The 19,203-nt window shown below is 38.8% G+C and overlaps 1 long non-coding RNA gene across 4 annotated transcripts in view; it reads right to left on the bottom strand.

Moving 5' to 3' along the window:
• LOC311296054 overlaps positions 1 to 19,203 on the bottom strand; it is a 148,309-nt gene that overhangs the window by 27,816 nt on the left and 101,290 nt on the right. For 2 of the 4 annotated variants that reach the window (XR_014628468.1, XR_014628469.1), the window contains exons 1-3: positions 2,323 to 2,510; positions 1,887 to 2,012; positions 538 to 751 (exon numbers count right to left, since the gene is read on the bottom strand). This is a non-coding gene — a long non-coding RNA (uncharacterized lncRNA). Of the gene's footprint in view, positions 1 to 537; positions 752 to 1,667; positions 1,736 to 1,886; positions 2,013 to 2,322; positions 2,511 to 19,203 lie in introns of those variants that run through there. The other 2 variants (XR_014628470.1, XR_014628467.1) reach the window with 2 other exon arrangements.

The raw sequence follows: 19,203 nt of genomic DNA, 5'->3' as shown, positions 1-19,203 counted from the left end.
CTTCTTCTGTCAACATGATAACGGCATCCAGTTTTAATATTTCAGAAAAAACGGGGACCGAAATCAGAAACTTAAAACATTAAAACAAAAAAAACGAAATTAAACAATTCATCTACACATAGGCTACAAATTATGATCTTATTTGAAATGTATAAGTTTGGCAGATAATAATAACATTCATCTTTAGATGCTTTTTTGTTGTTGTAATTCTCATGACGCAATTTCGCAGATACACGCAATTTGTGTGTGTGTGTTCATTTTACTTTATTTGAACTGATATATTAAAATTAATGTTTTTAATGTTTTAAAAATGAATGACGTTTTTCCCCCCTAAAAGTTTTCCAAACCGCCGCGAACAGTCAACAAGTAGACATCTGTGTGTAGCCAATATAAACAAATAGCTTGAATAAATAATGCAGCTTATATTAAATCGACATTTTAAAATAATAACACGCTATTTAAAGCCGTTAGAATCGCTAATTAATATCCTGTCCCGGCAGACAGACACGCACAGACCATAATACCAGAGTTACTTACAGAGTTACAGTTTGACTGACACATCCACAGTCCCGCTTGCGTCCCGGGCGGATCCTCAGACGCGAGCCGGCGAGCAGACGCTCTTCCCCGGCGCGCTCTCCTCCAGCGCCCGCTCTCATGATCCACCAGCGTCCACTCGCGACGCTCGCCCGCACAGAGTGCTCGCAGAGCGGCTACACTCGCCCGCCTCAGTCCCTCTACAGCTCCACACTATCTGAAAAAGGGGCCGATTGAAAAAGAAGAAGAATGCATCAAGAACAACAAAAGTCACTTATAGTCTACAAACCCCCCACCAAAACATAATGAGAAGGAGAAAGCTTTATATATATTTTTTTTCACTGGGTATTCAGAGATAATTTCAAGCCATTGTTTCTGGCCCAGATGGCTCTTTTTAATACAATAACACTGCGAGCTCCACCAACAATAAAAATCTAAAGCCTTCTCCTGAATAACAGTTTTTTTTGTTCGCTCTTGTAAAGGGCCAACAAAAGCAGTCGTGAGGTAATGGGCTGGCTTTTTTCAAACGCAAAGAATGGCTATTTGATAAAGATTTTACTTCAGAAAAATACACAGCCATGTCATGTATAGCCGGGGAACATTCATTGCTTCTATACATTTATCACAACAACAGCAACAAGAAACCACTGCAAAAAAATACATTTACAATAATTCATTGTCATAATCAATCAACACTGTAAGAAATGATATGATCAATAAGTTATGACAACATTTATTTTTGCATTGCTTTAAACCATCAAAATAAGTTAAGCACCTTTTTTTTTTTTTTTTTTTTTTACAAATTATCCAAGATTCAACTCATTTTTTTAAAGCCAGTTTTAATGTAATTTAAGTTGAAATGACTCAAACATCCAAGAAATTTAGTGCAGCATTTTTTTTTTTTTTTTTTACATTTAGAAATGTACAATTTGTAAATAAGCCATGATGAAATACTAGTAAAAACAATGACAGCTACATAACCCAGCAATTTTATGGATTCACATAATCCTAATTCCAGTTCAGAAAATCAAGTGTACACAGTGACAAATTCCACAGCAGTGGTCATGCATTTCGGTTTGCACATATTTGCAGTTAAATGCACTTATGAATTTGCAATTGCTCTGTCCAATTACATAATAAGATCTCAAATATCCGACAACAGGAGCTTAAATTGAAGAGGATGCTTTGAAGCAATGATCCGGGCCACATTCGGTGTCGGTGTCACACTCGGGCCCTGGTCGGGTCAGCGCTCTTTATCAGTTTTGACAGGGCGCTGGGGTAGAAAGGAACAAGGGGAAGACAAAAGGCCTCTGCGGGGAAAGTTGTTGGTTGGCGGCTGTGTGTTTGTCTACCTTTCTATAGGAATTATGGGCTGCCTCGTCCTCCTATACCTCCGCGCTGACAGTAATCCACTGCACTGACTGTGGAGGCTTTGTCTGCTCATACAACATGCTTCAGTGTTAATCTCTACGGCGCTGCTACAAAAGAAAAGCAATAATGACTTCAATCAAAATACTACCTTGACTAATGACCCTGCAAAGGTGCAGGGAAAGAGAACAGATGTAATAGTAATCAAAACAAAAATAACAGTAATATCATTTTGTCAAATAATTTTGGGAAAGAAAACAAAAAAAAATCCCCTCTCCTTTTTAATTGGTAATAGGATTAACAGATTTACTGCCTCGCCACAGATTGCCTTATTAAACTGATCTTATGGCTACAATCAAAGTGACGGGCTGATGTCTTCAACTGCCATTAAACAAATGGTGGAAATGAGTCAAAACTTACGAATCTCAGTGTGTCTGTTCACTTCTGCACTGCAGTCGTAGAATACTAATGCGTTTCGGATGGAGTCGGTCTGCATCGCTGATGTACGAGTGAATGGCCGTTCATTTCCATATGCATGAGTGTGTTCTCACTGCTATTTTGTGCGCATTATGGTTACACAAGCTGAGCTTAATGGGAGGATGACACTTTAGACCCCTGTGCTCTTCCTTTTGGGCCCCGCTGAATCTGTAATCAAGGGGAAGCGTTTCAGGGTTCGAGACCTGTCAGTCACAGCCCGAGTGAACCTCCGTGTGAACTTCTTCAATGCTGAATGAACAGAGCTCCAGTGGGACTAGACCACCAGACACTCCCCATGTGCTATTAATGGACCATAATAACATTTATGTTATTAAATTAGCTTGTGGCCATGTTACACAAATTGCCTAATCTGAAAAGAAAACTGGGGTGAGATTGCGTAATTCACGTACTAGGCACAAAACTGAAATGAAATAAGTTCATTCGTGTGTGTGGTCTGTGCATGCAAACAGATATAAAAAATGTATGATCTCAAAAGGTCTAGCTTGGATTGCAGCACAGAATCACAATAAATGTGCATGGAATTATATTTTTCATTAAGAAATGTAAATATAACAAAGATTTTTAGAGTACATCTACTATTGTAGTCTTATGACTTAAAAATGTCACATTTAACTTTTTTTTTGTGTGTGTGTGTGTGTGTGTGTGTAAATGTTTGTGAAATTTACTAGCAATTTCTGAGTGAAAATTGTTTTTACCAAATTTTTCGGCCAAATTTCTAGATTTTTTTTTTACTTTATTTAAAAACTACAGCAAAAAAAAAAAAAAAAAAAAACAACAACCATGGTGTACACATACTAAATTATATATCATATCGTTGTATTTTTTTATTAAAAATAAAAAATAAAAATTTGACAATTGAGAAACTGGAAATTGTCATGAAAAGGCAAAGATATTTCTTTTAACGCAAAAAAAAAAAAAAAAAAAAAAAAATCATAAGGGTCCTAAAGGGTCATAAATCATAAGGGTCGCAAAATATAACTTTATAAAAATAAATATATAATTTGAATGCGCTTTAAGTTGCTTTGGATAAAACAGTGCCTGCTAAATGAATACTTTAAAATAATTCATTGTGACATATTACCTAGATTTGTGCCAGACAGTTTACATGAGATTCACCCAAATTGGTAGGGTGGAAATTGATCATAATCCACTTGAGGCAATCAACCTTTCTAAATAAAATGCCAAGACAGGTTTGTAAGTCCTAAGACAGGACGGATGTTTCAGAGTGTGACAACACTCATCATGCTTAACTTAAGGCTGCGATGTTGTGTGTGGGATGTTTTTACATTCACATGTCATTCACTGAGATTATCACTTCTCTGTGTGTGATCTAGACTAAACATCCTGAAAACAGTTTAACAACAGGAGAACACAGTCTCAAAAAGTATCGCAAGCACTTCCTTGAGTTTAAAGGCACGAGCCAAGACCAAGCGATGAAAGCTTTGAGATTCGCATACGGTCAGGAGGAAATGCAGGCGCCGTTATCTGCAGAATAACATCATAGGCTGTGGATACGGTTCAGGATACCAGTATAGAGAGATGCTTTAGAGCTATAAGTTCTCCTTTTTTTGATTATATGTATGTGCTCTAAGTAGAAGAGAAAAAATAATCGAACACCTTTATTAAGGAACATCTCAAAGGTCAGACTCGCAAAGACATTTGCAGAGCAGTGAATAACAGGTCTGCGTGCATACTAATTGTTCTAGGTATTCTGAGTTGTCTTAGGACCTTAAGGTCCTCCTGCTTTTAAAATGTTTAATTAAATGACTTTGCCTCATCATCAGGAACATGAAACGAAAGAGTGAAAACTGGAGGTTTTTCTGCCCAACCTCCAGAACAACACAGAAGTCATTATTTGAAATCACCACCTACAGCAAATAAGGTGCAAAGAACATATGGCTTATATTTACCCATCTTGTCTCGCTCCAGTTGAATTCAATTAAAAGGTGTCTGACTTGGAAATATAGAGTGCCCTGACACTAAGCTGACACACTCCGGTGCCTTATAATACACTGGATTTACCAACCGGCCTGATATCTGAATAGCCATTCATTGTCTTAACACAACAAACGCAGCACTATCATCAAGGTGCGAACAACTAACCCACTGGAAACCAATGGAAATGGACGCAATTATGCTACAATGTTCTGAATGGCTGCCAGGACTTTGCTATGGTGTTGCATTTTCAGGATGTTTTGGATGGTTGCTAGTTGGTGGTCCACGTCAAAAAAAGGCACATCAAGGAGTGAACAACTAACCGAATAGAAACCAACGGAACTTGCTGCAATGATGCTAGATGCTTGACAAGGCATTGCTGTTTCATTGCTTGGGTGTTCACGGTGGATGCTAGGGCATTTATGAGTGTCAAAAAGGCCACATCAAAGGTGTGAACAACTTGTTGTGAAAATGCTAACATGTTCTGGATGATTCCCACTCCCAGGACATTGCTATGTGACTGTTACAGCGCTCTCAATGTTTGCTAGGGGATTTTCAGGGTTGATTATAAACTAGTCTACATCCAAATAGCCCTCCCTCAAGTCCAGGTCCCTCCTTAAAGCTACACTGTGTAGGATTGTCTCCCATCTAGCGGTGAAATTGTTTATGACTACCAACTGAATACTACTTTCTAGCCCCTCCCAATCCGAGGGCGTTTTAACTCCTACGGTGGCCGTATTATTTCAAATCTGCCGGCAGTCGTGAGTAATCTCCCCCTCGCATTCGTCACGGCGCCACTGAGTGTAAGAACGCGGAAGGCGAAGCTTGAATTTCCAGGTATGTCCCTCGTTGGCACATGTATTTTAAAGATGGAGGCGCAACATGGCTGCCGCCATTCGAGCGACTCGCTCGTATGTATTCTAAATGGCAGATTCTACGCTTACGAGAATACTTGATTAGTTGGTAGAAGTAATTACACATTAATGAGCACATATTATTTTGAAAGAACAAAGTGTTTTTTGCTAAGAATCAACTTAAATAATTACACAGTGTAGCTTTAAACCAGACTTTTCTAAGACCAGTATCTTAGACAGGGTTCCCACACCTTGGTTAACTTCAAATTCAAGGACCTTTCAAGAACTTTCCAGGTCCAATATCCTCAAATTCAAGGACTTAATGTGGGGACACATTTCAAGTGAGAGCAAGGTTACATCGTGTTACCTTGTAAGATACATTGTTACAGTTTTTTTTTTGTGTCAAACACAACTACGCAGAAAAACTTTTTCTGGCCATATGAGAGAGATCAGATATTCTATTTGTCGTATTTCTGATTTGCATAAAACTGAAGAATATTCGGTACATCCTATACTGTATTCTAAAATTATCTGATATTAACTTTTGCATGAAATGTTGAGGTACCATCGTTGTAGTTTGGTGCGAAAACACTTAATGGGAAACACTTAACGTAACGTGAAAATGCGCATAACTAACGTAAATCAAGCAAGCTAGTATGCATAGGCCACGAAGTGTTGGCGAAATAACACATTAGTGGACTTGAGGGAATAATATGGAATTTTTTCCAGAAAACTTCTCGCACAAAATAAATTCAAGCATTTTCAAGGACCTGTATCTATGTATGTTTATTTTCAAAAACTTTCCAGGGCCTTGAAAAAAAAATTTCAGATTCAAAAACTTTCAAGGATTTCAAGGACCCGTGGGAACCCTGCTTAGAACAATACCTTTCCTCAACAAGCCACATAAATCAAGGTATCACTTATGTCCGTCGCATAAATTGCGGGACACGTTACTTGGCAAAGTTTAATACTTAGAGTCGAGGGGGTTGTTCGAAATCCCTAACCCTAAATATGAGCAATAGTAGAAGTGAGTTTGTTAGCCTAAAACACCAATAATTACTGACTTAGCAGAAGTAAGAAATACATGTCAAAATAAAACAACAATTGGTGGACGTTTCTGAAAGAGTCTCTGAAACCACGTGCCTGTTAATCAAAGACTAAAGACACCAACACAAGAGAGAGGTGCTATCAAAAAGCCCGATCCGGGCCCTGTAGCGCAGAGAAAAGGTACAGAAACAGAGCTCCGGCAACCCTCATAATGAACGGATAGATAACAGAACACTTGCTCACTGTAACGGCAATAATAGATCCGTATAAATTGCACGGGGTTGCTGATGCATTGACACAGTGCTTACTAGACAGATACTCCAACAGCAGACATACCGATGGGTTTTGTTTACCGGCCAATTTGAATTCAAATAAAGCTTTGCTTTCGCTGACTGCACATCATTATCCATGAGACTATAATCCCACCAGCAAATCCTACAGCTTCCAGAGCCAGACCTTTTGTTTGGGATTACTGGAAGCTTAGCCTATAACAAAGAGAAATGAGGCATTTCGCTCATCCTCCGTAATTAAGTGTGAAGAGTTGTTTCATATCCAGACGAGGAACTGGACACACCGCAGGATGATACCTCTAAGACTCCGGTGACATGGGCGGCGGCAGGTGTCCCTCGCATTTATGTTTATGAGTATCATAAGATATAGGCTTAGAGAAACGCCGAGGACACCTTGAGTTCTCTTACTCCTTGAGCATGTCTTTTGGTCACCCTGTTTCTTTGAACAGAAATAAGTCAATCGATTTTCATATTTGTGACCCTGGATCACAAAACCAGTCACGAGTCGCACGGGTTTATCTGTGGCAATAGCCAACAATACAGTGTACGGGTCAAAATTATTGATTTTTCTTTTATGCCAAAAATCATTAGGATATTAAGTAAAGATCATGTTCCATGAAGATATTTTGTAAATATCCAACCGTAAATATATAAAACATTTATTTTTGTGAGTGAATGCGGCACAATCGCGAACACGAATGCACAACTTTAAAGGAGATTTTCTCAATGTTTCGATTTTTTTTTATTTTTTTTGCACCCTCAGATTCAAGATTTTCAAATGTCGACCAAATATTGTCCTATCCTAACAAACCATACATCAATGGAAAGCTTATTTATTCAGTATTCATGTGACCAGGATCACATTTGATTCTGAAAAAAAAAAAAAAAAAGTTCAAGATTTCAATCTTCACTAAGCAATTTGGCTACGTGAGGTTCTTGATTATTCTTTGAAGATTAAAAAAAAGTTCTTGTTGCACATAACGGGTCCTTCGGATTTAGAGTATTGCCTTTTGGGTTCATAAATGCACCATAGAACTATAGAGAATCAAAAGTTCTATGGAACTTCTGTTTGGAACCTTCAGAGTTAAGAGTACAGGATTTCTCCATCTTTGAACCAACCCTTCCCAAAACTGCATTCTCCTACAAACTTCCCCTCAGACCGAAACTGTCAATTGGAGAGTTTCCACACATCATAATGGACTTGGGGACATGTGATTCACTCAGTCTCTGGCCTCGTTGAAGTGTGTGAATGGGCCGCTTGTTCCCAGAAGAGGAAACACACAGTGTTCCAGCGCTGGCAGGTTTGCGCGGAGATATCTGTACGGCCACTGGCTCTGGACCACCATCTGAGATGAGCAGAGACTGGGTTTGATGGCTGTCCAGTGCACTGGATCAATACAGCTATCTTGTCGACTTTTTTCTCGAGCGAAGGGAAATCCAGCAAAAATAAAGGCCTGCCTTTTGTGAATAGAGGGAGATCAATGCGGTGTTGCACCCCCACCAGATCTCAGACAAAAAGACACAATGGATGGTTTTTGGAGATGCTATTAGGCTGTTCCAAATTACATTGCAAACACATTTTTCGCGGTGTGGTCAGATAAGACAACATCATCATCTGAACCATTTTTCAGACTTTCAGTCAACATATACTAGATGTATAAATATACAGAAAAACAATCATGTTCAGTCTTAAAAATAAAGGTCCCAGTAAGGGGGTTTTTGCAGAGATGCAATTGAAGAACCATTTTTGGTTTCCCAAAGAATCTTTCAGTGATCAGTTCTTAAAATAAATTTCTTTTTCTTTTTTTCTTAGTGTGAAGAACATTTTAATAATCCAAAGAAACTTTTTCCACTTTTTTTGCAATGGATAGATTCCATGGATGTTAAAGGAACCATCAACCTTTATTTTTAAGAGTGTATATGACAAGTATTTTACATATATATATTTAGATAGAACATGGAAAAGAAAACCGGTATGAAAAAAAAAATATATATCACAAATTATATTTTAGATGTTCAGAAAAGATCTCAACAATATTGCAAACTGTACTCTGATTATCCAAAATTCCAAACTCTGATATAAAATGTCAGATTTTTCAATAAACTCAAACATTTCTCATTAAATTCTTTCAAGAGCATATTATCTGAGATATGGTTTAGACGAAGTTAGCTATTTAAGTCATGAATAGCACCCTGTTAGAGATAAAAAAAAAGTTCCTTGGAAAATCTTTGGCAAACCTGAGCATGTTTGAGATATTATAAAGATATATTCATAAACTAAAGGAAACATATGAGATTACTGGGGTCTTTTTACTCAGGTGCAAAATAGCAGGAAGCTTAAGAACAAAAGTCTTAATTTGGTCGTCATTTACAGGAATACTATTGCTGTCTAGGAGAAACAATTGATATATAGTATTTCTTTCCTATGGGTTTGTTCACAGTTTCATCATTTGTAGTTTTATTCCTAAGGAATGTTAGGGGAAAAAAACATCTAAGAACGACACTATAAGTAACAATAAGTATTGAGAGCAATGAAAGAGCAACGTCCGAACAATAAATGTTCCTCTGGGGAGGTGTGTGTTTAGTGACAGCTCACATGAAGGCTATAATTATTATAATAAAATAAAATGAATTCAAAGCTTAATCTGTTTTTAGGACACATTCAAGATATAGTTTCCAAAACTCCAAATAGACTTCCTTGATGAACTCAAGCTCCTAATTGGATTTTTAAAAGTTTCATACAGGAAAAAAAACACAATTAACTCCAGGCATGGAGTCAGACTTGAGCGCCTCCCGCGAGTAATATTCACTCACGTACACACACTTAAAGACAGAACCGCCGGGAGGTCTCGTGCTCAGATGGACTGGCCGTGACTCCACACGCATTTCTCCATCCTGGGCTTTTCTTTCCCACTTGTTTATACTGTAGTTGTAGAATTTCACAACTAGCCCATAAATGCCACCGGCTCACGGGAAGATAAATCACAAGCGTTTGCCTGTGTGTGAAAAGCAAAGAAAACGTGAGTTATTGAGGTGTAGGAACGTCCTCACACACACTGCGAGACGTGGGGGCCGCTGTGGGAAACGGCCTACGTTACGACGCTCTCCTTTAAATGGCATCATAAAGCACACACGCGCGTTTACACTCGCTGACAAGTGCACGCAACAGTTTGCGGCATCTGTGTGTGTGTGTGTGTGTGTGTGTAAGCTGTTCCATCACCTCCCACTGTTAACATCTGCTCCGTTTAACGCTGCCACACTGATACATGCTAATAGAATCAAATGAATCACGCTGCCAGTTCTTATCACGTTACATGCTCTTCTCAAGCGCTGATAGATGGCATTAATACAGCTCTACTGGAGAGAGAGAGAGAGTGTGTTGGCATGAAGAGATGACTCAGAAAAACTAGTTTTAGTACAAACAAGATTAGCGCTTTTCTCTTTAAGACACAATCAAAGATGTTGTCAAAGGGAATTGTTTGACAAATGACAATATTACCTTTTTTTTTAACAATCTGCGTCTATCATGTGATAGACTCAATTGAATTGCTCATTAATCAAGATGTTTTAGATGCATCAACACATCTTTCTCCTGAACAAAATAGACATGTGAGACAATTGTTGACGTACAATACGAATATAGTTTGGTCTTACAAATGCTCCTGTGAAAAAAATCACAAACGAGATCTTAAAATGAGTCTTTTCCAGAGTTTCTCAAACTGTGCTCATATAATAAAGTCTGCAATCAAAATTCAAAGGTCTCAATAAGAGCCTAAACATTTCTATTTTAATTCTATTAAAACCACATGCTATTTCCTAAAAATGAGTCTTTTTCCAGAGTTTCAGAGGAGATCTCAATGATGTCTCAAACTGTGCTCATATAATAAAGTCTGCAATCAAAATTCAAAGGTCTCAATAAGAGCCTAAAGATTTCTATTTTAATTCTATTAAAACCACACACTATTTTCTAAAAATGAGTCTTTTCCAGAGTTTCAGAGGAGATCTCAATGATATCTCAAACTGTGCTCATATAATAAAGTCTGCAATCAAAATTCAAAGGTCTCAATAAGAGCCTACAGATTTCTATTTGAATTCTATTAAAACCACATGCTATTTTCTAAAAATGAGTCTTTTCCAGAGTTTCAGAGGAGATCTCAATGATGTCTCAAACTTTGCTCTTATAATAAAGTCCACAATCAAAATTCAAAGGTCTCAATAAGAGCCTAAAGATTTCTATTTGAATTCTATTAAAACCACATGCTATTTTCTAAAAATGAGTCTTTTCCAGAGTTTCAGAGGAGATCTCAATGATATCTCAAACTGTGCTCATATAATAAAGTCTGCAATCAAAATTCAAAGGTCTCAATAAGAGCCTACAGATTTCTATTTGAATTCTATTAAAACCACATGCTATTTTCTAAAAATGAGTCTTTTCCAGAGTTTCAGAGGAGATCTCAATGATGTCTCAAACTTTGCTCTTATAATAAAGTCTGCAATCAAAATTCAAAGGTCTCAATAAGAGCCTAAAGATTTCTATTTTAATTCTATTAAAACCACATGCTATTTCCTAAAAAAAATGGTCTTTTCCAGAGTTTCAGAGGAGATCTCAATGGTGTCTCAAACTGTGCTCATATAATAAAGTCTGCAATCAAAATTCAAAGGTCTCAATAAGAGCCTAAACATTTCTTTTTTTTAATTCTATTAAAACCACATGCTATTTCCTAAAAAAATAAAGGCTCCAAAAAGGGGTTTTGGCAGCGATGCCGTGAAAGAACCATCTTGGGTTCCACATAGAACCTTTCAGTGAACTGATCTTTTTTTTTTTTCTGAGTGTAAATAATCTGAAGAACCCTTTTTGTAATGAAAAGTTTCCATGAATGTTAAAGATTCTTCATGGATCCACTGACGCCAATAAAGAACCTTTATTTTTAGGAGTATATTGTCTTCCGTTATTGCTCGGGATAAGTCTGAGACAAGGATGAAACTTAAACGACACACAACTGAGAACTCAGTCGAGACTCCTGAGAAAGTAATCTTCAGACCAATAAATGTCCAGGTTGGTATCTTTGGCAAGAGAGTGCAGTTTGAGACACTGTTAGACTCTCTTTTGAAACTCAAGTGAGATTATAGGGTCTATTTCTCAGTCTCCATTTGATCTCTATTTAATCGCATTGCTGTTTCTGAGAAACGGCGAAGTTAAAGAGACTTTCGAACCAAAAGCAAGACAAATATCCTTTACACACACTGAATAAGCATGTAAACGAATGCTATTTTTGTATAATTACACCCAGGTCTGTTTTCGCGGCTTCTTCAACAACATAACTATTTCTCTCGCCAAAACTCAGTCACCGAAGAGTTGTTGTTGTCCTCTAGATGGGGAGATCTCAAGAACGAGATCGTCCATCGGCAGGAACAATGACAGCGTCTGACCCAGTATTGATGCAGCGGCATTTGGACCCCGTCCCGTCGCACATCCAAGACACGAGGAGCACAAGACCACCACAATCCTTCATTGATGTTTGTGCAAAATCAATAAAAATGATCTCGGGAGTCCATACGCCATTTGGCAGCTCCATTTTGTGATGTCTTCTTAAAGAATATAGGAGACATACTGTACAATGGGCCAGCCGAGCGCATGTAATTTGTCAAGCTAATCTGCTGCAGTCTTACATTGATTTTTTTTTTTTCCTTTCTTTTCGGACTCCTTAGCCTCTGGTCATTACAGCACAAAAACTTACTTAATCATACAGTGTGTTAATGTACGGGTCACAATAACGTCCATTTTCTTGCCCTCTGGAAATTTCTTTGCTTTCTTCTCCTTTGCTGGAGAATCTTTTTATGGGTCAGTGTCCCTCTGCAGTTAATGTTGGGAAAGATGGCCGGGAACGGATGAGTTCGGGAACAAGAACTCTGCTAATATGTATGTCATCTATTTAATAATGAAACAAATGGATTAAAAAATACACATATTACGAGTGGCCACATATTCTGAATATTCCAGTTTATTTGTGTGTAAATCATTGCAAATCCAATTGTAAATTAGTTTCACGAATGAGGCCGTTTGAAGGTCCAAGTCAATGTGAAAGTTGATACAAAATGGTTAGTTCTCTCAATTCGAATTTGGATTAGCCTATTCAACATAAGCAATTGTACACCGGTGACCAACATTCAGTTAATCTAATTTACCGTAATAATTGGCAGAATTTAAAGGAATATTCTGGTACAAGCAAAGCTTAATTGTGACATTGTTGATTACCACACAAATGATTTGAACTAATCCCTCCTGTTCTCTAAATAAGCAAACATTTAGGTTACCGTGAGGCGCTTACAATGGGGGAAAGTCTTACTGGCTTACTGCTTTTATTATAAAGCATGCTGCGACATTGACCAGCAGTGCATTAAATGCATGGCGATAATGCGGCGAGGCCCTAAACCCGTGTGCAAAACACGGCATTACGCTTCTCTCTGCGTACTCTAGCATGCCACAAACAGATGGGGAATTGTTACTATCTGGCATCTTTTTAAATAATCTAGGTATATCCATTGCACTTGGATGTTGCAGGCTTTTGAATCTGTGTTTGTCCTGTTTGCCAAACCTATCATTTACACCAGGGCTCTTAAAGGAAGAAAAGCCCCCCTCTTATGGCATATGTGTCACCCTCTCTCTTTAAGGCTTTGCCCCTTGTGCGCTTATCTGCTCCAGTCAAATGTATTTCTTATCGGGAGGGGGAAAAAAAGTCAGGGAAGCTGCCTGACAATACGGCGTTATCAAATTTCCTCAGCCCAGTCGGCGTGTCATTCAGTCAGTCAGATGGTCTTGGGTTTGATTGATGGATGGGCTTCGTGACAAATAAAACCTGGATCAACAGCTTTGCACCTCTCTCCTCATCGGAGACCCGCGCGAAACATTTCGCCGTGACAAAGGCGGGATTACGGATGCATTAGCCCGCCATCGACCACAGGCCTTCTAGTGCTGTCAATACTTTGCACATAATAACCTGAAGCGACGATAAGGAAACAAAAGGAGGGGAGATAGGCGGCGAAAAGGAAAAATAAATCAATGGGCGAGTGGGGGAAAGTTTTTCAAAGACACACATGCACCGTCAGAGCGGAGGGAAGAATTTTCCGCCGCTGCCGCCGGATAATGGCCTCTGACACGAGGACAATGAGCCCTGAGGGTCCATCGGCGGTCAGTCGAGCGACTGCGATGGGCTCCGATAAGGGCCGAGACGACTCGTGCCACCCCCGCATTCAATTACGCCATTAATCTCTGCATTAACTTGAGTGACTTTTATGCCCGGGCTTCGATGCGTCTCGGATGCCTTCCAGATATACCCTCTCATATGGATTAAATTATATCCCTTTATGCTCTACACACCAACAGTGTGGTGTACAGCTCACTCCAAAAACACGTTTACACCGCGTCGCCCGCACCGCCGCAGTCTCGCCCCGCGTGGCGTATCTGTAATGGCACTTCAAAGTACTTCTCAAATCGGCGAAGGCTTCAGCAAATGACTGACTGGCTGAGAGAGAGAGTGGCCCAAGGTAATTGTTTCACCAATCCTAATTAATTAATTTCCTCCACCCTGTTTGCGCCGGCGTTCACACGGTTAGGGGCCGCCTCGGCAGGTAATAATAAATAAATAACTGAAGGCAGGCTTCTGGAAAATTAATGAGAAAAGAGAAAAGAGGCCCTACATGTTCCGTCTGCCGAGGACCGAAACACAAAGGCACAATAAAGCGCCGAACAAACAGTTCCTTAAAAAAAAATCGCCCAGAAACAGTGAGCAAATTCAATTACAGAAGTAATTAGAAGATATAGGGCGAGACTGCCTTTTGGGACTGTGCCAGGAAACACGAATTAATAAGACAGAATAGGAGGAGGCCGTTGTAGTAATTAAGAGGCAATCACCTATGTCAATGAATACCTAAAAAAAACAGGAGGGAAAACTATTAATTCAGTGATCAAAAATATTTTCGAGATGATTAATACAGCAAATTCATTTAAAAAGACTAATTTCTGGGAAGATAGCAAGACAATTGCACATAATGTGCTCTTTCTGGCATTTATATTGCTAATTAAATTTCGATCATTTGCCGAGGTATTTTCGAATCTGTAGAAAAAGCACAGACAGCATTTGCCAAAACTGGTCTCAGGCACTTACAGATACATAGAAATGCATTAGGAGAAGAATTTGCTTTCATTTCATTTCATAAAAACAATAGTGGGTTGAAGCAATGTATGTGTGTGTGTGTTTGCTTAATAGGGGTAAACTAAAAAAGTTTGTTACTTGAAACTTACATTTATTTTATTTCAGCTAGTTGCCAAAACAACATTTCTAATTTCCATTTAGTTTAAATTTATGTACTAAAATGTATAAAACAATGCTACAAAATTCAAATAATTCAAATGAAATTTGATTCAAAATAAAAACTAGAGGTTCCATGGATGATAAAGTTTCTTCAGAAAGGTTCTATATAGAACTCTGGGGTTCATGTCTCAGTTGTAAAGAACACAAAAAGGTGCAGTATAAGTGATTGCACAATACTTTCATATTTAATGGACAGAACACTTTAAGGTTCTATATCACTGTAACTTTTTATCTTAACTTAACTGACAACAGATATTTTGAGCTTCTATTTATTAAACCAGTCTCATTTGTTGTATTAACTCAAATTTTTAATTTCATTGAACTACACAATTTTAAGGCAACTTTTTTTAAGTTAAACCAACAATTTTCAACCTTTTCTAAGAGTGTGGAATGCCAATAAAGAACCTTTCTTTTCAAGAGTGTACAGCATAAAGCATGAAACAAATCTCAGAGAAGAGACCGAGCAGAATTATATCTTACTTTTAAGTCATGCATTAAAAACGAATGCATTTCAAAACATCTTCAGAATCGAATACGACTCCAAGCCAGATGGTCTAATTTCCAGAGGAGATATTAAAGAAAATGTAATTTAGTCATATTCAAATTCCCCCATCTAAAGGACAAAATAGATGCTAAATATGAGGGCTGCTTTAATTTTACCTAAAAAGATCTTTGGGACGGATCAGTCATTCTTTCTGTAAAATGGCACATTTCCCATGCACTCGACATTAACATATTCATATGTGTTAGCGGTTAAAGCCATTTTTTTGCAGATACGCGAGGCAAATTCCACTTAATATTATCAGAAGCGAGAATCTGACGGCATAAAAGACCAATTGCCTGAGGGGAAGGGATAACACTAATATGCTTTCAAATTTCAGCGCAATACCAGCCGCATATTTACACCGCGAGGTATATCATTTACTGCAGCGTTTGGATGGACACGAAGGGCCATTCGGTTTATCGTCGCTCCCCAACTTCAATTATCGCTTAAATAGACTTAATATTGAAGATCAAAACGATGAGCGTCGACTTGACTGAAGTCCAGAAGAGGCCTAATGCGCGGCCAGTCACCAAAACAAATGGACTTAGCCGCGTGATTAGCGTTTGAGTGTCGCTTCGTTTCCGCCGAGACAAAGTTTATGTGCGATGATGTCAAACCCTTAAATGATTTATCCCGATTCAAGCCTTCGCTGAAACGCCTAATTTGCTATTCAAAGCTATTGGAGGCCCGTTTGGATAAATGAGAGTGATTAAAACCAAGATTGCAACCACATAAGTTGTCGCTCAAGAACGTTGGAGGGACATCTGGTGTCAGCGAGACCTGAGACAGTTAACAGGGGGATGAGAAGTTTCCCTCTTCACTGCCTGGCATCCAGTTGGCACAGTGCGCTTTGGTTGAGTGCCAGCGAGTCTGCCATCTGTGTCCTTTAACCCTAAAGATGACAGATGTGGAGGCAGAGTGATTTGAGATAAAGCTCCGTAAACGAGAAGTGGTGCGACTCGCGAGCGTTTCCTGTCGTTCACAACCAGCCTAAATGAGCTCCATCAATTAGAAAAGTGCTCAAATTAAATCCCTTTTCTTTTCCGTACAGATGAGATTGTGGGAGAATTGAAACTTGAGGGTGACAAATGATGGGCGACCTTTGATTGGAGTTTCACAGGAAACTACCAAACGATAGTTTTAGACACTATTAAGCATAAACCATATTTTTATTTTATAGAAGAAAATGTTTAATAAAAGCCACTATTGCTATAGCTTATACTAACCCTAATTCATCAAATATGAGTTTTGTTTTGGCGGACACTAAAATGGGGAATCCTTTAGACTTAGTATTGCATATTGCACACGTACTGAAACCCTCAGAACACCAACAGTGCCACAGCAGTGTGATGGTGCTTTGCTCGGGTAAACAACACACATTTTGAAACAACAAAAATTCCAGGGAAAGCCTTTAATAAACTTTTTTAAATAATTAAAAAACAATAATGGTCACACTTTAGATTAGGCTCCAATTCTCACTATTAACTAACTATTGACTATGACTTCTTGCCTCAATAAACTCCTAATTACTGCTTATTAATAGTTAGTAAGGTAGTACACTATTCATTTTCCTCTGTGTGGGCCTCTGAGTGTACGCAGCACTTCTGGGTTGTACGTCAGAACATAGGCTCACTATTGGCCAGCATCACACGCATCACACACATGACCAGCGTCGGCCAATAGTGAGCCTACGTTCTGACGTACAACCCAGAGGCGCTGCGCTGTTACACTATACGTGAACTCACTCAGAGGCCCACACAGAAGAAAATTAAGAGTTGGATAAAGTCGTTATTTTTTGTATATTTTTTTTGCGCACAAAAAGTATTCTCGTCGCTTGACAAACTTAAGGTTGAGCCACTGTAGTCACTTGGACTATTTTAACGATGTCTTTACTAACTTTTCTGGGATGGCAGATATCGATTACATAGAAGCCTATGGCGGAGTGAGCCAGCTCTCAGATTTAATCAAAAATATCTTAATTTGTGTTCTGAAGATGAACGGAAGTCTTACGGGGTTGGAACAACATGAGGGTGAGTAATTACTGACAGAATTTTCATTTTTGCGGTGAAATAACCCTTTAAAATGTGCTTTATATGTACTAATAAACAGCCAATGATAACTAGTGATTGCTAGCTAGTGATAAGCAGATAGTTAAAAGTGTGAATTAGACCCAAAACGAAAATGTTACCATAATAATAAATAATTTTACTACTACTACTACTACTACTAATAATAATAATAATAATACTGCTGCCGCTATTACTGCTGCTGTTGCTACTACTAATACTTCTACTACTACTACTTCTGCTGCTGCTACTACTGCTACTACTACCACCACTGATACAACTACTGCTGCTGCTACTCCTACTAATACTACAGCTGTTGCTGCAGCTGCAGCTACTACTACTACTACTACCACTGATACAACTACTGCTGCTGCTGCTACTACTACTAATACTACAGCTGTTGCTGCTGCTGCTGCTGCTACGACTACTACTACTACTACTACTAATAATAATAATACTGATACAAATACTGCTGTTACTACTACTACTACTACTACTACATCTGCTGCTGCTGCTGCTACTACTACTACTACTACTACTACTACTACTACTACATCTGCTGCTGCTGCTGCTACTACTACTAATACTACTACTACTGCTGCTGCTGCTGCTGCTGCTGCTACTACTACTACTATTACTACTACTGATACAACTACTGCTGCTGCTGTTACTACTACTACTACTACTACTACTACATCTGCTGCTGCTGCTGCTACTACTACTAATACTACTACTACTGCTGCTGCTGCTGCTGCTGCTGCTACTGCTACTACTACTACTACTATTACTACTACTGATACAACTACTGCTGCTGCTGTTACTACTACTACTACTACTACTACTACTACTACTACTACTACTACTACATCTGCTGCTGCTGCTTGCTGCTACTACTACGACTAATACTACAGCTGCTGCTGCTGCTACTACTACTACTACTATTACTACTACTGATACAACTACTGCTGCTGATGTTACTACTACTACTACTACTACTACAGCTGCTGCTGCTGCTGCTACTACTACTACTACTACTACTACTAATAATAATAATAATAATAATACTGCTGCTGCTACTACTACTACTAATACTGCTGCTGCTACTAATACTAATGCTGCTGCTGCTGCTACTACTACTGCTGCTGCTGCTGCTGCTTCTACTACTACTACTATTGCTGCTGCTGCTGCTGCTGCTACTACTACTACTACTACTGATGCTTATACTACTGCTGCTGATGCTGCACTGTTGCTGTTGCTGCTGCTACTACTACAAATAATAATAATACTGCTGCTGCTGCTGCTACTACTACTAATACTACTACTACTACTACTACTACTACTACTGCGTATACTACTGCTGCTGATGCTGCACTGCTACTGCTGCTGCTGCTGCTACTACTACTACTACTAATATTACTGCTGCTGCTACTGCTACTAATACTAATGCTGCTGCTGCTACTACTACTAATACTATTGCTGCTGCTGCTACTACTACTACTACTACTGATGCTTATACTACTGCTGCTGATGCTGCACTGCTGCTGCTGCTGCTGCTACTACTACTAGTGTTTTCAAAAGTACCAGTAGTTCTGGAACCAAGTCGGTACTGAACTTTTTAAAATGTGATGATACCAGCATTTCTGTAGTACCGGTAGTACCGAGTATATTTGGTACCCACTAATAGGCAGCTGCTTT

This window comes from Rutilus rutilus (assembly GCF_951802725.1).
Source record: "Rutilus rutilus genome assembly, chromosome: 8".
Taxonomy (NCBI): Eukaryota; Metazoa; Chordata; class Actinopteri; order Cypriniformes; family Leuciscidae; genus Rutilus; species Rutilus rutilus.
Note: the sequence above shows the minus strand (reverse complement) of the source record. Positions and strands in the feature narration are given on the sequence as shown.